The 20,628-nt window shown below is 47.1% G+C and overlaps 1 long non-coding RNA gene across 2 annotated transcripts in view; it reads right to left on the bottom strand.

The window, feature by feature from the left end:
- LOC144162806 (uncharacterized) overlaps positions 1–19,832 on the bottom strand; it is a 40,371-nt gene extending 20,539 nt beyond the window's left edge. Inside the window, exon 1 of one of the 2 annotated variants that reach the window (XR_013320772.1) lies at positions 19,599–19,832. This is a non-coding gene — a long non-coding RNA (uncharacterized LOC144162806). Of the gene's footprint in view, positions 1–5,035; positions 5,333–19,598 lie in introns of those variants that run through there. The other variant, XR_013320773.1, reaches the window with a different exon arrangement.
- Between the last annotated feature and the right edge of the window lie 796 nt (positions 19,833–20,628).

Raw genomic sequence — 20,628 nt, 5'->3', positions numbered from 1 at the left:
TCGTTTCCCTGACGCAGCTTTGCGTGTGATAAATGGATTTTGCTCCGTCTGCTTGCCGTCCAAGCGCACCCAACAAACCCTGGAGTTGGTCGTTGGTACAAAGTCGTTGCGATTTATCAGCGGCATCCACCAATATCTCAACTCGGTGTGTATTGGGAAGCGTTGCAGCAAAAACACGCCGCAACCGCACTGCATTTTCTTCAGGCAGTGTCGTGCACATGCGTGCTGTCAGCGACTGTTTCTCGCTGGTTGTTCAATAACCCACCACCGCGCAGTGCTGACCAAGTGACGTTTGCGCCTTGAACGGCATCGCAGCATTGGCTAAAACAGTTGAAAGTTCCGCAAAAACTAAGCACGCGGTGCGAAATACCCCCTGTATACGCAGCGGAGCATACCGCGCCGAGCGATGTTAGCAGCCCAGCGCGCACAGGCAACACTGGTCGGCCGCCGAGAGAACTGGTTTGAGAGTATTTTCCTCCTTTCCCGGCTGCTTATGGAAAATGGTGTATAGTTTTTGCCATCATGGAGCGGCACTGCGTGATTTGCTCGTCGCAGCAGATACGCCTTCCGTTTCGGCTTTGCTTTTGTGGCTTTTTTTAAAAGCGGCTATCGAATGCTTTTATTGTTGCAATTGAAGGAAAACCGGCCAATAGTAGGTATACCGCTGTAATGACGTAATTCGAGCGCACGAAGAACGCCAATACCGGGAAAGAGAGAAAATCTTTTTGGCCAAGTTTCTAAGTTATGTGACGGGCATAGAGCAGTAATTTTTCGCTGAGGCACTTTGTGACCTCCTAGTCTAAGTACTGTATGTGCTTGTTAACTTAAGCATTGCGGATGTAGAAAAAAATGTTTTAAAAAGTGTTGCAGGGTCCCTTTGAGTTACGTCGCGAGCTACTGGGTTGTCGCTTCACTTTCATAAGCATTGCGGAAATCACAAACGACCATTATCGGGGCTACACAACACAGAAGTATAACACTTTTGCTGAGTTCTAAGGTCGGAAATTCCTGTTAAATGTTTTTGCACGACTGAATATTCTACGCAGTATGAGAGTAAACTACAAAGCATTGTTTACGAGCAGTACTTTAAACACAACCTCACGATATTCTGGCTATGCTTTGGAAACATCTTTTTTTTTTGCTAGAATACTTACCGGTTTCTCTACATTCCGAATAACGTAGAGAATTATTACATAGAACACGACAACTTATACCATGAGAGCTCGCACCGCCCATCATCTGTACTTGATAGCAATGAATCCTAAATGAGCATGCTGTTTGTGTTTCATACTTTCGACAAAAAAAGTAAAATGTTCAACAAGAAATTGCAACAAAAAGCGGCAATAAAAGGCAAAAGAAACAAAAAAGGGCTCGCGACAATGAAAAAACACAGCCAAGAAGGACAAGCAGAATAAAAAGTTCAGGAAATCCGAGAACAAAAAGAAAACACTGATAAACAAAAAAGAAAAAAAAAAGCTGTGTCACCCATAAAAAACATGACATACACAAAGGCACGAATACTTCTTCGAAAAATTGTTCCGATGGTAGACTGTAGCTAAAAATTCTAAAATTTCTAAAAGGTCATTGACGCTTTCGAGATTTTATCCCTGCACATTGGCTGATGACGAAAGGCTTCGTTTCCTCAGGGACAAGAGGACCGCTATCCGGCGCATTAGCACACATCTCTCTTTGCCCTTTTAACCAGCCAGCACGTTGTCTAACGTGTTGTGTGGGCTTCACGTCTTCCGCAAGGGTCAGCATAGTCACGCTAGCAGCATTGCGAACGATGTGGCAAGCGAAGCTTGCCTGTCGTCCGCACTGAACTTACTATGCAGAAGATGCACTTACAAGGCGATAATAGCCGGAAGCAAAAGCAGTGTAACGGGCAGCTTATTTGGGAAAGTAAAGAAACGAAAGAGGCATGCGCCAACAGTCCATAAACGTGTAAGCAAAAATACGGTGCAGTGCATTGCGAAGCTTGAAAAAGTGCTTCGATGTAAAAGAATGAAATCGGAGTGCGTTAGTCCTAGATGCACGCAACTAAAGCGGCAAAGAAAAGAGGTGCTAGCTCAAAGTGGCGAAGATTGGACGTAGGGCAAGTTGAACGTCACCAGGGAAAAAGATGGGGGGCAGTGAAGGGATCAAGTTGTGTCGGGGCTGAATCCGTAAATTTTCGTAACAGCCAAAAGGGAAAAGAGGGATTAAGGGTGAGGTCGGATAATTTCAGTGCTGTGATCATGTACCTACGGAGAAATCAGTAATAGTTTTTTTAACAATTTGAGCCAGACTTTCGCTCCACATTTAGTATTAAGTAGTTTAACGTGAAATGAGTTTTCAAGGAGCTACCCGGTTGAAACGACAAAATTATACGAAGACGTACACACCAGTCCAGGGACCATAAAAAACGAAGATGTGATCTCAGCTGCGTTGTGAAAGGTTACACATTTTCTTCCTTGTTTCAAGACACCAGACTGAAAGTAACTCAGTTTGTAATATTCACTCGTCGAAGCCCTGTTGGCATTTATCAAGGTGCCATTTTCTTGGTGACGGACAACAGGACCACGTTAGAGAGCTCAAGCACTTGCCTACTGCAGGCGAAGCTCTAGGCAGAAACGAAAACGATTAACTTACTCTTGGAGAAGCGCGCTTGCACATCGGGCTACAAGACAACTTCGCTACCGCGAGAGCAGTCTTCTTTCAATTTTCCCGCCATTGGCGGCTCCAAATCCACAAGGAGGACAATCGCGCAATAGTGCGCCTACAGGGTGGGTGGAGGGCGTTGCCAGATTCGGGAGTGACCACGGTGGTCGCCCTGGGAAGAAGGGCGGGTTGGTGAGGTCAGACAGGGCGGTGGAACAGGTGGGCACGGAGTCGTTCATTCAAATGGCTATCTCGTAGCGTTGGAGCCCTTTGGTTATTCTAAACCCAAGGCGCAGTTCTTAAAGGGGCCATGAAGACAAAATACAACCTTAATCTATTTGAATGACTAGCCTTTGGTAAATCGCTCAACTCCATTTCCGATCGAAAGACGTTTTTTTTAAAACTGAAACAAGCTCAGAAATAAATAGAAACTTTCAAATTTCGCGCTACATGACGTCGGTATAGGGACGCTATTGTAAGGACACTGAAAACATAGTTATCAGTGTGTTGCCTACACGCTAGCATTGAATTTGTATGATCAAACGAAAGTAGAGGCCTCACTAAAATCGCAGAGCTACGTTTGTTGGCGGTGGCATTGTGGGCGAACGCTTATAGCATAAACAAGATCCTGCGACGTCATAAGAACCCGCCGAGGAAGTAAGACTGTTCGTTGGAAATTTACGGTAAAATTGCTGCTATTTTTGCTGAAAAGGAAAGCTTTCTTTGAATGAACCAAACTTCTATTTAGTCTTTATGGCCCATCTAAAGGTTATCCGCGGTGATTTCAAACAGATAGGCTGTGCTTTGGTCGATACAAGCCTGAAAGGTACCGTTAAATTTGGTTATGTTATCGGAAGGCTAATTCGTAGGTAGGAAGAAGGTTTAGCTGGTGCCTTGAGACACGATCTCACTATTCCAGTGACTTAGTCAACTGACGACAATAGCGTGGACTGGCCAGCCTAGTTAGTAAAGCATAGGAAGGAAGTTCCCAAGGATAAGTAAGATTCGGTAAGACAAAAAGTCACCTGGGCCCACTCAAATGCAGCCACGCGGTTGCGTGAAAAAGGCACACATCCTTTTAAAAACTTTACACAAAATAAAAATTCATACTACCTTCAAGTCCTGCTTTCAGTTTTGAGTTTATCTCCAAAAGGGGGCATAACTCGAAAGTTTAAAAAGTATGAACTCCAACTAACGCGACTGTCAAACTACAAAAAGCACCTGTTTAGCTTTTTGAGAGTTGCAAAGAACAATGACCTAAGGGCAAAATTAACATTTTTTAAATTGAAAACTTATTAGAAATTTGTGGAGATTTTTCTGCGCCGTCCCGAAGTCGCATTTAAGGGCTCAATCAAGCAACGAAGCGAAGGAGTTGGGAGGGCCTGGGCAGGGGGTGTGGAACTAAGCAGTTTTTCTCTGCTGTGGGACACAGTAAGGACATCGATATAAAGAGAAGATATCGCGTTCGTCAATAACTTGAATCCCTTAATTTATTTGTATACATTCGTTTATAACGTGCAGTGGAAACTTTGGGACAACATTTGTTGCGCGGATTTCTTCGCAACCTACAACCTTACAAAACCCTAATATCCAATGTTCGGTGAGAATGTATCTTGAAAGCTAAGAGGAAAACAAGGTATAAACGCAGCTGAGGATTACTATCTATTTAATTGTTCGAGGAATGTTACTGTAAAATGATTTTCGGGCAGTTGAACGACGAGTGTGCGATTGGGATAAACCTACACGGCCATGTTAAACGTGTTCTCCAAATGTTTTTGCATTTGTCGCTTAAAATTTTCTGGATTATATCTTAGGTCACCATCACTGTTTCTCGAGCACGGGATCGAGCCACCATCTAATATTCAAAATTCGGTCTTTGTTGGGTGTGTCAGGAGCGCTTGTTTAGATCGTAAACGTGCTAAGGTTCCTGCAAAATACAAACTGTAACATTTTCTACTAGCATAAACGTCAACAAGCTTATAACTCCATCCAAAATTGAAGCCGCTGCAAACATAGACATTTGCGGCTGAAGAAAAAAATTCCCACCGGCATAAGCTACAACTTTCACAGTTTCTCTAGAGGTTTGACGAGCTTATTGACTGTAATAGAAATTCTCCTCTGCCACGAAGTTAACGCTATAAAATGCACTGGCATGTTATTACGGTGCAAACACAATTCAAGTTATTTCACTGATAGAGAGGCTGAACAACACATCAAACGTATTACGTTCTCATAAGCTGACGCGCTGCTCGAACTGTTCGTGGGACCGGACATTTGTGTCGTATCGCAAGTAATTCCTACGAAATTTGCCGAAATGTGTATGTTACAGTTATTTTAGAGTCGAAGCCTGATTTTTTCGCGCCAGCCAGTTTCAACGAAGTTATCGGCTACTCACTCCGACGTAGAGTACCCAAAGGATAAGGAGAAGCACGATGAGGATGACGTAGTTGATGAATAAGCTCTGTCCCTCCCGGGTGTCCATTTGGAAGATCGTTGGAGGCTGGAACTGTGGACTGACTGCAACCTTTCTCAATCCGTCACGCGGGTTGGATGCTGCGTCGTGGTAGCCAGCACCGTCGTGGCCGCGACACTTCGCGTAAACGCCGAGGTTCCCCACTACCGAGTCGTTCACTGCGTTCTAAATCCCCGTGGGCTCGTTTTGAAGCCGTTCGTTCGCGATCTGGAAATGCGATTGGCTGGTCGCCTACTTCAGACGCGGCTTTTCACTCTTTCTCTCTCTCCCTCTCCCTCCTCGCACGCTGCTTCGCCTCTCGCGTGTACGATTGGCCTGTGACCGGAAAGGGGGCCGCTCCCTTTCACCATGTTGTCCTTTTCGTGTATACTCTTTTTTTCGGCAGCCGCAGTAGCGACTCGTCTTTTCTCTGGAGTATATTTATACTGGTATGCCTTTTGTTTTTAATAACCCGCTTTTTCGTAAGTTTTTTTTTTCTGGCTCCGTGGCTATTTGTCGGAGGTATCATTCCGTGTGGGGAGCGGAGGTAGGAGTTTTTGCACATTTCTGCGATGGACGTTGAACGCAGCTTACGCATGCGTCTCTCTTGCGAGACCTTTTTTGTTGCGCATTTTAGGTGTGGACGTGGTCCGCTGATGCTAGTCGCTCCTGCCTCTTTAAAGGAGTACTGACACGAAATTTTTATGTTACGTTTTTTTCGCTGCTATGCGTACATACCAGCCCACTAATCATAGAATGACAGATTAGACGGTCGAGCGCAGCGTAAACATTCATTTACGGCGTCGTTTATTCGTGCCAGTTTCGGTTTCGACTGAAAAACGCCGAGCGGCCGCCATGACAGCATGTATAACATGACGTCACCATTCTTGCCGTATCGCTGCCTCTCTGGAAGCGCGCGCGAGCGAGCGCACGCGCGCGCCCAGACCGGCCGAGGTTTTCGCCGTCCCCACAGGCCCGGGCAGCATGACGTCAGTCCCAAAACCATGACGTGTACACACGCCCGAGCAGCGCGCGCCAACCACAGCCAGCGCGTCGGCTTCGTCACGGGAGCCCCGACGTCGGCAGTTTGGGGCACATAGCAGATGATGTCACGTCGGCCCGCTCTGGGCTTTCTCGTGCGGGCGAAGATTAAAATGGATTTTAAATATGTTTCGCTGAACGGTTGCTGTTGAAACTTGCTGGGAGATATCTCCTGATAAAAAGGAAGCGTTTTACATAGTTATCTAAGCTTTGAAATTTCGTGTCAGTACTCCTTTAAGCTTTTGTAGCGTGAGCTACACTGGCCGAGGTTGAGCAGTTTCGCGTGGCTCCTGGACAGCCGTGCTGCGCATGCGTGAGGAGCAGTGACGTCCCACGGAGCACAGAACGTTGCTCGCTGCCCGGCGTCTCTCACACACCCCATGCGCCCAGCGTCTTCACCGACCTCCGCTCCGCACGTGGCGGCCCAGTCCACTTGATGATCATGCGAGGGGTGGCCGGGTGTGGAACCGATGGCTCGTGCGTCGCAGCAACTCCGGCGTGAGGTCTGTGGAACCAGCTTAGCTCTGGGGAGATTGGTGACGTTGCGCCGGAGCCGCTTGATAAATATACGTGTGTCACATAATGCATATACCCTCTGTATGTCATTGAAGCTGCAGTAAGCATGATAATCAAGCTAATCGTAGACAACCAGGAAAGCTAAGAATAACCAGTTGAACCTTGGCTCACGCTACGTATATCCTGGCATAGCCGAGCTAAGCCACTTCTTATTTTTTCTGTGAAGCAGGCTCACTGGTTTTGTGTTCTTTGTTTCCGTCGCTTCGTGTGGGACGCCTTTGTACGCGCTCTCATTCCAGAGACAAGCTTTAAGGTATACACAAGAGCTCAGATCAGCCGTAGCCTCCGTGACGATTTTGTATGGAACGGCCCTCTGAGTGGTAACGTCGGTTCGTTATGCTGTGATGAATGTGATGGCGAAAGTGATGAGGATGGAGGATGGAAGAGGAGCAGCAGGAGAAGGAGGAGGAAGAGGTGGGAAAGTGAGTGAGTGAGTGAGTGAGTGAGTGAGTGAGTGAGTGAGTGAGTGAGTGAGTGAGTGAGTGAGTGAGGGAGGGAGGGAGGGAGGGAGGGAGGGAGGGAGGGAGGGAGGGAGCGAGTGAGTGAGTGAAAACATATCTACGCAAAAGGATGCCACTCTAAAAAGTGTCACGGTACGGCAACCACTCCGGCCCATAGTTCCCTATCGCCTGATAGTAAGCTATGTGAAGGCTGCTGAATTAAGTCATGAAAGAAAATACGGAGGCTTTGCGCTAGATTTCTGTAACTATGTATGCTTCAATTACAGTTTATAAAACCAGCTACTTAATAAATAGAGGGATGCGAATAATGCCGCAACTCGCCAAGCACTTGAAAGAACAAAACACTACAATTCATTCTTCGAAATGCTTTTTATCAGCCCATAAAGCCAATAACGAAAAGCGGGGCGCAGCCGCACTCGGTTGCGAACGAGGCGTATGTGTCCTGGTTTCAAGAACTAACGTCTGTGACGCTTGCACTCTAAAGGCGTGCACCGTCGGGCCAGGTATTTTTGAAAACTGCACCGCTCACGTCCCAACTTTTTCCCCCTTCTCTCCTGCCTTCTGTTTTCTTCCCTTCATATTTGAACTTGACGCGTCTAGGCGCAGCATCTATCTTTTAAGAGGACCCCTCCCCTCACCCTCCGCGATGCCGTTTGACGATGTTCCTTCAGGTCGTCGAGGTAATATTTAGAAAGTCAGACGGGGCTCGGAGAGAAGGGGTGGCAAGTGCTTAAATTCTTTGCGCACTTCACCCCTTTTGCTTAGTGTTTTAAGGCAAGGTGTTTTGTGTTTTCTTCTATGTTTGTTTGTGATTTAGCCGTTTGCCACAGATCTGGTCAACATCACGCGCACGCAGAAACCCTCCCCGTGATGTTGCTCTCCCGATTGAAACAGAACAGCGCACACCACGGCACGCGTTTAATATCTCACCGTGAAGGCCTCAGCGGACGTGACCCAATGATTGCGGTATGAAATGCTTCGAAACCACCTGCTACAGCTCAACGCAGGCGTTTAGATGTGTAACAAACAGAAAAAATCCCGGGCCATCTCCGCTAACGTGAAACCTGGCGAGGGGCGAAGCATGCAGTGCATAAGTGTATTCTTGGTGCCTTGGCGTTTTTTCCAACGGAGATTGAATCATTGAGGGGTAGAGGTATACAGCTTTGTTGTAAAAGTCTCTTGTCTTTGAAGCACGAAGATATCTAGCGCGAAGTGTAAGCGAGTTTCCCGGTGTTTAGTTCCGTAACTACATGAGACGACGATTACGACGACGACAAAAGACGCCAACAGCGACAGCCCCTAAGTGCCTTCGCCCACAAAAACATTCGAGCGAAGTTTTAATGAAGCAAATTGTCTGTCCTCTCAATCCCATCGCCTTACGGATCTTAAACAAAAATGGTATCACATGACATATTTTTCCGCGCGGAAGAATGAGAAGTAATAAACTTTATGTTAACCAGGAGTATTAGCGCAGAATGCATTTTTTCCTCATAGTTTTGCCTGGCAGGCATCGTATACGTGTTTGCTGTCTTTTTTTGATATTGTGTTCTGAGTTCACTGTTGCTACGACAGCCTCCTAAATTAGAAAAAAATAATAATTTCGCACTTTCTAATAAATTAATACCACAATGTTGCTATGACTGTGCTATAACTGTAGTTCTGCAGTTAGCCTGTTCTAATTACTGATTTAGGACTCAGAACGCGTACCTAACACATGTTTTTAAGTCGAAAGCCAGAAACTACTCAGTAGGTCCATCTTTACTCAGCCAGATATGCCATCAAGTCGTCACGGTGTCATACCATGAACGAGATTAAAATTTTCCCGAGTTCTGATACACTATGAAAAGAAGACGTTTCGTCCTACGTGTTTTCTATTCGGCGTCGCCGTATTTTAGATGCAACGCATCTCATGCTCGCCCCTCTGTCCTTCCTGCGTCTGTCCGGCGTTGTCCGCACAGCTGCGCCTCTCCTCCTCTCCTCTCTCCGATAGCGAACGCTCTCTCCCGAACAGCTGCGGGTTGGCGCAGCGCGCTCTCACTCCGTTGCTAGGCGCCGTACGGCGGCGCTGCGCTCGGCGCTGCGCGCGCTGCGCATGTGCAGTACTCTCTCTCTCCGCGCTCTCCTCTCCTTCGGGCACTGTGAATATAAAGCGGCATGCCGCGCTCCGGCGGTCTCAGCCGATGGTCGTCCGCCCACCTCCCCTTCACGTGAGAATCCCTGCTATAAGCGTAATCAATACGATGGAAAACGCCAATGGAACCCCCCATGAGATGCGTTGCATCACACCAGGGTTCCCGCGAGGGGAGGTGGGCGTAATTTTTTTCGAGCTCTTTTTTTCATAACGCATGAACGAATACTTCGCGCAGTGTATCAATTAGCCTCTTCGAAGTGTATAAGTTGCAATAACCTAACCTGGAATGGCCACCTATTCTAAAAGAACTGTGGATGATTGATATTTATTTAAAGTTTTTCCGTCAGCCGAAATTTGGCCAACGGTTTTTTTTATACCCTCCGCTCGTCTTGAGAGTGAGCAAAAAGATAGTAAAACATTCATCACGGTGCTTGGGATGTGTGCACGTCTCGCATTCAGAGGCTCTGGGTTCGAACCCCATCCAGACCCAAGTGTACCCTACTTACTTTTGAATTCATTTATTTTCGTGGTTTACAATGGTATCACAGAGTAATTTAACGTCAGTTTCTTTTTTTTCGCGTCGTTTACTTTAATTTGTGTTTCAGTGTTTACATTAACGATTCTCTTTTCAATTGTATTTTTACGTCCGGACTCTGCTGGCAGCATTCTCTTGTTTTTACTTTCTTTTTTAATGTTTCTTGTTTGTCTTCTTCCTGCTCTACCCTTAATGTCTAATATTCACCACTCATCAACGTAGTCACCCCCCCCCCCCAATCTGGTGTAGCAAGTCTTGTCCCTAGCAGGGCTGACCTCACCAGTTCACATTAAAGAGCCTTCTCCCTCCCTCTCTCTCTCTCTCTCTCTCTCTCTCTCTCTCTCTCTCTCTCTCTCTCTCTCTCTGAGCATTCTGTGACGTTGTTTTAGTTTTTGCGCCTTCAGCCATTTTGCGTGCCATCTCTTGGTTACGACGACAATGCTGAATTTTCGAACTACGGTAATGACTGGTCTACACAGCAATTTTCGATTCTCAGTAGAACGCTCACTTCCAAATTCGCCCTATGTATTTACAATGGGGCACTCGATAAACAATTGGTTCGAAAGCCTTCGGAAGGCATTTGAAACGGCCGTGCAGCACAGGCATAATCTTTTTGCATAAATAGAGCTGCATATAGTTGAAATAGCCTGTAGATTGTTGAATCCAGACCCAAAGAGACACAACTTCGTCTATAAATACAAAACCCACGACGAAGCAAGTCCGCAGAAGACACTTTCACCAGGAAGAGATCGAGAGCTACGCAGAGTGGGTAAGACCAGTTGGTGGTTGCAGTTACCTACTGTTGTGTGGCCTACAACTCTACCCTGTCTTTTTCAGTGGAGCTTGGGCTCCTCCAGCAGTTACAGATGGCGCTTCTTGGAGCCCGAATTTTTATTTCAGATCTCCCCATTCGCCATACCTTAGCCTTTTCTCTATTACAGTAAAAGCTTGTTAATTCGAACTCGCTTAATTCGAACTCGGTTAGTAATTCGAACTCACGCCCTGGTCCCAGCACAGCCCTGTACATTTCAATGGGGGAAAACTCCCGATAATTCGAACGCGTCGCTATCCAGAACGGTTAATTGAACGGTTACCCCTGGTTTCCATCGCTCCTCGCAGAAGATGTGGGCCCAGAGGGAATACAATGTGTTGCAAATCCAAACCAAACAAAATTTACAAGATATGCAAAACACCGAAACAAAAACAACAGCGCGGCGCACGCGCTACGCTCCTGAACAGCTTATTAGGGGCGAAGCTCCTCCTGCTGAGGTCCTGTCCCGTCCCTCGTTGCTGCTGTATACGGCACGGCGCATTAATGATGATTGTGGCAGGATCCCCCTAGCGATTGGCCAACCAAAGATTGGCCGAAGAGGTCAAAACGTTCAACGCGTTCGTTCCTGCCCAACAAGGAGAAGAGGAAGAAGAAGAGGTTGCCGTTCGTCGCCTGCGAGCTCAAGACACGTACCGGGGGTACACGACCCAAGACGCTCTGCACAAGGCGACGGACAAGGTGGCTAAAATGTCACACACCGAATTCGCCAACTTACCCATGGAGATTCTCATCATCCAAAACTACCCCTACATAACCACCACAAACATCGACGTCGTCGACGGGCTTGTCAACGGAGCGGTGGAAAGCTTGACGTGTCGAGTCTTTCTATGATGTGCGGGCGAATGTTTCACGGTTTTACCGATAGGCATTTTCGCTTCGCCCCTCTCATCATCATTCCCTTCGTGGAGATGGTGGGATTTTTTTCGTTTCTACAAAGGGCGCCACGCCAAGCAGCCAGTGTTCCAGCGCATGCCATTATTATTTCCGAAACATTATTTACGAAATCACCTGCCACAAACGTGTAGTAGCGCCTAATTCGCGATAACGAGTCCAGAGGCCGCTTCTTTGTTTTCTGCCCGCGCAGTGTGGTTCGATTTCCATTCATTCTAGCGACCGCCGGATAATTCAAACTCCGCTTAATTCGAACAATTTTATGGTCCCCTTCGAGTTCGAATTAACGAGCTTTTACTGTATAAACCTTATTGCAGCAAGCATCTACTCATCATCGTTGTTTAATTTGAACTATACGCATTGCGCATCTCCTGCTCATTTTTTTTCGAACGGCTTAAAAAAATAAACAATGTTTCACCAGAACCTCTCAGACTTGTGGGAAGCAGTTTCCGTTGCCTCATCCTCAACTAAGCATGGGTACAGTAGCGACTGAAGAACAGAAAATCAGCGGCCAGTGTGTGGAAATGAGTTAAAACTATCCGCGTATAGGAGCCCTCCTGTTGGGATACAAATGTCTAGAAGAGGGCGGTTGTGTTTTTTTGACGAAACGGGAACCGTCGACTGCCTACTGGTATTCTTTTCTCAGCTAGTGCCAATGTTTCTGGTTAGTAAGCGAAAAAAACACGCAAAACAATTTTACAACGAAGCTGTGAGCCTGCCATTTTTGTGGCGTCCGTGTGCAGAGAGGAGGGGAGAGCAGAAAGAAAGGAGAAGCGAGTGGAAATTCGGAGTACAATAAAACAAACCAAAGAATCTTTCGGGCACTTAAGTCAGCTTACGTGCCGTGAAGGCCACAGCCTGGCGATGCTTATCAAAGGCTGTTTTACTGATACGTTGTCTTCGCATCTCTTTCTTCGCTTTCGCTTCTTCCTCTTTCAGCGCGAATCGTCTCGACGGGCAGTCCAGCGACACTTCACGCCATTGCTTCCCCAGAGAGTTTTCCGTTGCTGGGGTGCACCTGCTTCAATCACGTGCCGTCACGTTCGTCTGTCACGTGATATGACGTCAGCGCCGCACTCACTGGGCTAACCCTTTGGTCTCTTTTCTTCGTCTGCTCAGAGCAGTTCTGAGCTGCTCCAAGCAGCTCGTATTTTATTTGCCCATAGAACGGCTAAGGCGGGAGCAGCTTTGGGCTGCTTGGAGTTGCTCAGAATTGCGCTGAGCAGACGAAGAAAAGAGACCTCTTGTTCCACTGGCCGAAATATGCTGTGCAGGGGGATGGTAACACACTCAAGTTCTACTCTGGATAATCGGGTTCAACGTACACACAAACTCAAATGTGTTTTTACACTTCAAAGCGACGGCCATTTTCTATTACGGACAACGATGACACCGGTTTCTTGCACAATAGGGCACTAAGGCTTTCGCGTTCAAAAAAAAAACAAAAAAACTGGGGAAGCTTGCTTAAAGTTGAGCAAGGCTTCAACCATAGCGAAGCTGCAGGATTGCTTTCTACGTGAGCAGTGAAGGACACATGACCACGCATTCGTAGTAGTTTGAAATTGTTCATTTGGATGTTCCGTCATCGCTTTGCACTGTGCTAGTAGTAGTCACCGTCATATTTATCGATATCGTCGTGTACCTCATGGCAACCATTACACCGAGAGGGGCAAATGTTCTGCAAGCTCATCCTCGCCATTGTAGACTTTAAACAGTTCCTGCAAGTCAAATCGAGCGAGTAGGACCTGGAAATTGTCTCGGTAACGCGTTACACACACGTAGCCCGGGGACGCTGGGCGGTCGCCGTGAGGCACGCGCTCACGAGTGCTCTGAATTTTCGTGGTATTTTTAACGCGTTACGCGTTACGTGCCACACAATGCGTTAACAAGGTATAGGTTTGGGCGAGTTGGTATATCATACTTGAACGTTCAATGAGCAAACAACACGTAGACGAAGAAAGAAGACGAGACAATGCGCAAACTTGCAACTAACTTTATTAGGAAGAAACGCGTTTTTACATACACCAAATCACCACGTTACCTTACCCTATCTTCCACACGACACTATAGGGAACGTGTTCAGACTGCTCAGTCATTACAAAGCATGGCCTTGTATAAAAAGTACACTTCTTTCTCGGCGGTGACGGAGGGCATGCTCACACAATTATCACCGGCACGTGTGATCTCATGTGCCTCAATAATCTCCCGAGTCCGTTGAATCCTGTGTTTAAGAAAAGTTGCAAGTTTGCGCATTGCATCGTATTCTTTCTTCGTCGTCGTGTAGTTTGCGCATTGAACGTTCAAGCGCACATTACGGCCTGCTACAACAGCTCCTCTGTTAAAAAACAAGCCAAGAAGAGAATAAGTTCGACACAGCCGCTAACGTGCCCCCGGAGAGAAAGTGTGTGCCCAAACGGCTTTGGCTACGATGTGCTGTGCTTCCGACCTCCCCCAACCATTCTCATAAGTTTAGAATTCTAAACCATACTGCGGAATTCAGTTGCGGTTTAAAACCCGCAGGAATCCCCCTCTTGTATGCTGCTACCCTTTAAGCATCCCCGCATATACAACGCGCGTAAAGAGAAACCGTCTGAAACTCACTCAGTGCTAACGCAGCGTTAACCGCTCGTTTCCACATGGGCGCAGCTCCATCGTTTGTTTTGACGCTAATACGGCGAACCTTTTCTCTCGCACTAATTCGCCTGTCTTGAGGCAGTTCGCCCGGAACCTTGTAAACAAGCCACGGCTCATCCTCTCCGACTCAATGCCCATGTGGCTGGCTGCGAACGGCGGCTCACCGACTCAGCTGAGTGCGCGCCAGTCGTTGGCCACGCAGCACTCGGGTCCACAAATAGCAACGCGCCGTTCGCTTTGTTGGGGAGCGGAGAGCGAAAACAACGACTTGCCGCTGTTTTATCCTCTCGTTGCGCTTCTGAGATGCCTCTTTCAGCGGTGGTTTATGGTTGAGCGTTTTCTTCAGAACAATGTCAACAGCTTGGGTATAACAAGTGCGTGGCTAATTCGGCATTCTAGATCAAAAGTAACGTTAAAATTCCTCGGGGAACTTGAGGCTGTTTACATGCTCTGAATGCGAAAGCGTTAGGCGGTACTTATCAAGTACCACAGGCGGTACTTGCCCCAGTACTTGATACCTGATAAGTACCCCAGGTGGTACTTATCAAGTACTTTTTTGTTACTACATTATGTTTGCGTCTCTTTCCTCGATTCCGTTACTGCGGCTTTGGTCTCGGATTTTCTTTTCCAGGCGGATTGGCGACACCTCGGCCATGACATCCCAGGAATCGGATTTCTCCGAGGTTTGGGTGAACCTGTTGTACTCATTTGCCGTTACGTTCACCTGCCACTTAATATGACGTCAGTTCCGTACGCACTACTCAACACTGTAAGAAAATTTCGTATTTTTACGGACAAAGCCTGCGTAAAAAACGTAAACTGCTTCCGTATTTCGCAAAACGTAGGGAGCGTCCGTAATCCGGCACCTCCATAAAAAAACGGAAGCAGTTTCGGTATTTCAGAAAACGTAGCGAGTTTCCGTAATTCGACAAAAAGAATGAGGACAACAAAATTGAATTTGGCTTGACTTAGATAAGATGTTAGCAGAACGTAATTGCGTAACCTGCAGTCGTGATGGAGACCTCTTAAGAGAGTTATAACTCTCGTTCCATTGCAGCCAACGGGCTGACGTATACCGTGCTGGTAACGCTTCTCTCTGAGCACCTGGGTTCGATTCCCATGCAAACTGCAATATACCCAATTTGATGTTCAAACCATTTGATTTACTACCAGTAAATCTTGGTTAAGTTAGTCCACAGTAACTTAATCGACGGAAAACCCAGCGGTGCTTATTCGCAACTCGTTGACTGGTACACCGCATTTGCATCTCTTTCTTCGCATCGTTTCTTCGTCTTTTTAGCGCGAGTGACTTCAACGAGCTTTCGGCCTTTTCGAGAAAAATCCCGGGCCATCTCCACTAACGTGAAAACTAGTGAGGGGCGAAGCACGCAGTGTATAAGTGTATTCTTGGCGCCTTGGCGTTTTTGCAAACGGAGATGAAACCGTTGGGGGGTACAGGTATACAGCCTTGCTGTAACAGTCTCTTGTATTTGAAGCACGAAGCTCTCTAGCGCGAGGCGTAAACGAGTGTCCAGGTGTTTTTTTTTTTAGTACGCATTACGAGTTCCCCCGGTATTTTAGTGCCGTGACTACATGAGACGACGACTACGACAAGAGACGCCAACAGCCCCAGCCCAGCTCACAGAAAAAACGAGTGAGTAAGAGAACGAGAGAGCAGGCGTATGGGCATTTTCATTAAGCCAAGCGTAGTGCGACAAACATCGGGTACTTCCTGAATGTTTTGTGTAAGGAGTGTCCATAATAAACACCGCAGCTCGTGAGATGCGAACCGATCTTCCGGGCTCGTAGGCCAGGCGTGTACGTAAAAGGACTGGACTGTACCGCGAGCTGTATATTTCACTGTTTCACGGAACGGGAGTTGGAATATATGAGTTGTCAGGGTTGGCTTGAACCGTGGTTCACGTGCAGAGATAATCGGTTAGCAGCCAAGTTGTGAAGCGGTCCTTGGGTGGCCGTGCGAGTGATGACTTTGTTCCGGCCAGTGGTACGGTCGTCGAAATGTTGGCGTGTGTTGTTGCCCAGGCTTCGAAGGCAATTGTTCGGGAAGCGTTCGTGCGGAGTGGGGGTTGTAGTCTCCTTCGGGGCCGTCAATGGCCGTAGAGCTATAGCTCATTTCGCAAACTGCGCGGAGCACAGCAAATTCTTCGAGGCCTTCAGCAATCCGCGCTCTGAGCGCGTCTAACTCAGCGTGACATTCAACCGCGTTTCCAGCTGAAGAAATGCGACAACAGACGCGTTTGGGCCTCCTTTGGAAGGACAGTCCCGTCCTCCCTCTGTGCCGGTGAAAGCGCAAGGCCTCACCGCCTAGTGTTGCTTTTGAAGCGAAAGCTAACTTATTTGGACCGATGGCGTCCGATAGATCGGTTGGTCGACCGAAAACCTGTGATGAGATCTCTGGACGTATACGGCGCGTGCGTGAAACCGGGATGTCATTGTGTTAAAGAGGCCATGAAGAGAAAATACAACTTCGTTTAATTTGAAAGAACTAGGATTCAGTATCTCACTCAGCTCCATTACATCCACAAAAGATGTTTTTTAACGATAAAAAGCAAGAAGTATTTAAAAACTTTCAAATTTTGCGCCACAGTGACGTGTTTGAGCAAGAATGTCGTCATACGGGCCCACAATAAAACATAATTTTCAGTGCGTTAACTGCACGTTAGCATTCAAGTGATGCGGTCAAATGGAACTAGAGGCCCCATTACAGACGTCCAGTCGTGTGTCGTCGCGACAGGTCAGTTAGGCGGCCGCCAATCGCAGAAACAAGGTTCCGTGACGTCATAGAAAAGTTGCAGGAAATCGGCTAGGGAGTCGCGACTGCTTCACACGTTTTCTTTAACATCTCCGTTATTTGTTCGAAGATTGCGATGATATTGGTATCATTGTTATCGGGACTAAGCAGTCTTTCTAATAAACCCAACTTGTATTTTGTCTTCATGGCTCCTTTAAAGCGGTCATTTGGAAATGGCGAAAACGGAACGCTTCTACATAAGGCAATAAGAAGGAGCATATATTTTTATCTCATAAACCACGTATCGGTGTACGTTTAGATCGTTCGTATATGCGTTTACTTGACGCGCGAGAAGTCGTCGCACGAGTTTGTTCTTCGTTTGCGACTTGGTTCTTTGAAGGCTTGAGGATCCATTGGACGCACTTTCAGTGAAGGTTTGGCGCGCTTTTAGCTTTCGCGCGTCTCTCAACTTTCTTTAGGAAGAGATGGTAGATTTTTCTCGGGCCCGGCGCTCTGAAATGTCACAGCGAGTTAGACGCATTCATTGGGCGGATGTCTGAAGGCTGCGTATAGCATCCGCTGTGATGCATGCAGCTTGAGAATGGACCATAGCCTTGTTGAGCCTGTCGTAACTTGTTTTCCGTGAAATAAATGGCGGTGGTCTAGTGTCGAAGGTTTTGTTCCAGTCGGATGCAGTGCTGCTGCGAATGCGTGTGTTTTAGTAGCGGCTGAATATGGACGTGAGGGCCCACTCCGATGACGACGTTGAGGGAGCGAACAAGCAGACTACTGCTGCCGGTAGTCCGCAATTAGTCCATTTGAGGTGGCTCAGCGCGTCCTTGCGGGATGTTTGGTATCTATTCGGCATGTTAAATGGTTTGGAACGTTAAAAAAACGCTGATTTCCGTATATACCAACAACAACAACATCACTCTCGTTAACTTCTGTATAACGTTCTTGCGTAGCTGTAGTATGTGGTACCATAAATTATGTGCCGCGTAATACATTTCCTACCTCAGCAATAAAAAAAAAATTCTAGAATGACTAAGCGCTTGGTGTCCTGCAGCTTCTGCCGTCAGCTCTAGGGGCAGCTAAGAGTGCGGTGCAAGTTCTTCCTCGAGAATCTTGCTGTTCACGCATGACCTGTTTTGCCCTATTTTTGCAGTTAGGAATATTGAATACGGTGTTAGTACCAACATGTGGGCGTTACTCGTTGTAACTGGTTTTATATCACATACGACGAACAAAAGACTCTCCACCACTAAGTGACGCTTGCTCGTCTTCACTGCCTTGAGCGATTTGTGACCCCTAAATGTGACCACTCAAGAGATGTGGCTTGCATTTGGGGCTTAAACCAGGTTTAGAACCCGTGGTTTTCGCTGTAATTAGTGTCTAAACCTACTCTCCACGCAAGGGGACAGAATGCCACTTCTAGTTTTGCCAAGTTTGAGGTGAGTGCGCCACAAAACATAGTTTGGAGGGAGTTTTCCAAACGCGAGCGCCAACAAACCGTGGCGTTGAAAAGCGTGTTTTACTGAACGACCTGGCCACTGCGAAACGCCTACGACTCGGGACAAAACTGTCCATTGTTCCTAGGCCACGCACTGTCAACAGCTACATATGAAATTTCACTTCCTACCACAAACTATTTATTGCCCACCCCAGTGCTATTAGCGCAGTAACATCGAAATTTTTTTTACCGAGCTAACAAATTGTAGATAACACACGTTAAAGTATGCTTGCGCATAGATAGACGTCCACTGATTTGAAAAACGATTGATTGATTGTAGGGTTTTACGCGCCGATGCAACGCAAGCGATGAAGCGCGCCGTAGTGGAGGGCTCCGGATTAATTATGACCACCTGGAGATCTTTAGCGTGGGCCGAAATCTCGTACACACGGGCGTTTTTGCTTTTCGCCTCCGTCAGAAAAGCGGCCGCCGCGGCCGGGAATCGAACCCGCGACCTCGTGCTCAGTAGCACAACGCCTTAGCCACTGAGCCACCGCAGCGGGTGATTTGAAAAACGAATCGAATGTTTATGTTAATTGAGTGCAACAAGTAAGTCTTCAGCCACAGGATAAAACATGAGTTCTGAGTTGCCTGTGGCTGGAATAAAATTTCAGCCGTAATCTTAATGGTTCTGCGCAGGAAATTGGGCAGCATGGGCGGTTTTACCTCAATACATATGTTTAAAAGTTATTCAACATGTTTTTTGTTTAATTTTCTGATCACTGGCAATTAAATAAACCGGTTAAAACTGTAACAAAGATAAATCCTGTGCACTTCAAACAAAATCTAGTAGTTAGGTTGATACGTACGCTTGAGAAATATTAAGCCATAAACAAACAAATCGTTTAAGGGGCAACTTTACTTGTAATGTCTCTCTTAATGAAAAATGTCATTGCATTAACTTTCTAGCCGATCTTAGAGGATCAACTAGAACTCTTACGTCTTACCATTCATTCAGGAATGGATAGGCTAGCAGTGCCAATACCTGTACCTTTCAATGCAGGAATTTACAGTTAGCAATGACAAAAACTAAGCAAGCGGAAAACAGTCCAGTGAGTTCGACGCAGCGGCTCCCAAAAAAGGGTGGGAGCAATTAAGGGTCTTCCACGGGTGAAAGTTTTGAAATGGGCCTTCAATACTCACTCCTGTGTAGAGAACCCATAGGATGAGCAAGAGGATGATCAGGACGGCGTAGTTTATCACCAGGCTGCTTGCCTCGCGGTCCATGGCGTGCGTTCGACGGCTTTCTCACGCGGTGCTCTCGACACTAGTGGTACACCGCAGGGTGTTGCGCTGGTGCCGGCTTTGTTCTTTCGACTCTCGTACTCGCTGGCTCCAAGCGTATCTCCTCGCGTGTGTCGCGAAACACTTCGCCCTGTTGTCGTCCTCGCGCGCTTACCTTCCTCCTCCTTTCTTGAACCATTGGACGTACGTAGATTACTCCGGGTGGAGGGTGGAGGGGGTGTTCTTGGCACCCGACCATTGCCACAAGCAACATTACCACCAGCATCCTCCCTGCTCTTCCTCTTCCCTTCTCGGTCTTTTTTTATTTTTGTGTATTTTTTATTTCCCTTTCCATCTTCTCGAGAGAGAGAGAGAGAGTTGCTATCACCAACCATCAGCGCCTGCCCCCCTTCCACCCATTCCTTCATGCCTTCGTTACTTTGTTTTACATTTTGTTCTTCCTTTTTCTCCGCGAACCTGCGCGCTGGCCCTGGTGGTTTATTCTGGATACATTCGGCGTGACCTTAATTCGCCGCGCTCCGCCTTGCCTCTCCCTCTTTCCTCCTCATCCTTCTCGTGCATCTCCCCTTCCTCCACCCATTCCATCTTTCTCAGTCACTTCCCCTGACGTCGACAGAATGCGGCCTGTGTTACCTTTTGCTTGTTCCGGAACCCTTTGTTCTTGCGGCAGTGTGTGCTTAATTCTAAGAACTCTGGATTCTCTCCGGAGTTGTAGTCAATTCCGGACTTGGCTGTTGATGTTTGCATTGGTTCGGTGTTACACCGTTTCATCTGCTATCCCGTAGTTCCCGAAGTCCTGCTTATGTTCTGTGACCATTCAGATTCTGTTACCCCATATACGTTACCCTTCGTCTTCTATCTTCCTGTATGTTCGGATATATTCTTTACCAATCGAAGACTGTTACCTTTCATTTTTGAACCTTCATCA

Source organism: Haemaphysalis longicornis, unplaced genomic scaffold (genome assembly GCF_048455015.1).
Source record: "Haemaphysalis longicornis isolate Haplotype H1 unplaced genomic scaffold, Haemaphysalis longicornis Haplotype H1 scaffold_12, whole genome shotgun sequence".
Taxonomy (NCBI): domain Eukaryota; kingdom Metazoa; phylum Arthropoda; class Arachnida; order Ixodida; family Ixodidae; genus Haemaphysalis; species Haemaphysalis longicornis.
Note: the sequence above shows the minus strand (reverse complement) of the source record. Positions and strands in the feature narration are given on the sequence as shown.